Source organism: Cinclus cinclus, chromosome 6, assembly GCF_963662255.1.
Source record: "Cinclus cinclus chromosome 6, bCinCin1.1, whole genome shotgun sequence".
Taxonomy (NCBI): domain Eukaryota; kingdom Metazoa; phylum Chordata; class Aves; order Passeriformes; family Cinclidae; genus Cinclus; species Cinclus cinclus.
Window position 1 is genome coordinate 19,925,613 of NC_085051.1, and position 688 is coordinate 19,926,300.

Sequence of the window (688 nt, forward strand, 5' to 3'; positions counted from 1 at the left end):
GTCAAAGGTGTTCAGTGCAGGGCTGTTGGAGTGACCTTTTTATGGGATGAATGTAGCTCCTGGTTGTACCCTTATTTTAGTGTTCTTATCTGCATGGGCACTAAATGGCATCACTGAGATTTGTCATTTACTCTGTCAAGGTGCCTTGGATCCTGTACTGGCTCAGGATAAGCGTGCTGGAGTGACTTCTCCATAGGAGGAGAACAAGCTGGTGGATTTCAGAATAGCATTGTGGCTACTCTTGCTTATATCTGGTACTGACTTGGTTCCTGAGTAGTGCAAAGCTGGTCCTAAAGCTGTCTTTTACCTCGTTCTCTCAGTAATGCAATTAAGTTTTTTAATAGCTGACAAATCAGTCTATAAACTCTTTAAGTGTATAGAGATACATGAGTGAATAAAGATGGGAATATTTTTTCTCTGTCTTTTGAGTTTCTTCAGTTCTGCAAAAAAATAAATATTCCTGTTTTGAACAAACTTTTTGTGTTGATCAAAACAGACGTGATACAACTCCTAAAATTAAAACAGTAACTGCTCAAACCACTCTCCCCCTTCCACACAGAGGGAAAAATAGCAATCTCATCCATTAAAGGAATTGGCATTGAAAGGCTGTCAGATTTTACATTTTTTCACAGGAGATGATTCCAAATAACAGCTTATAGCTTACAGTCTGCATCACTGAAATACAGCA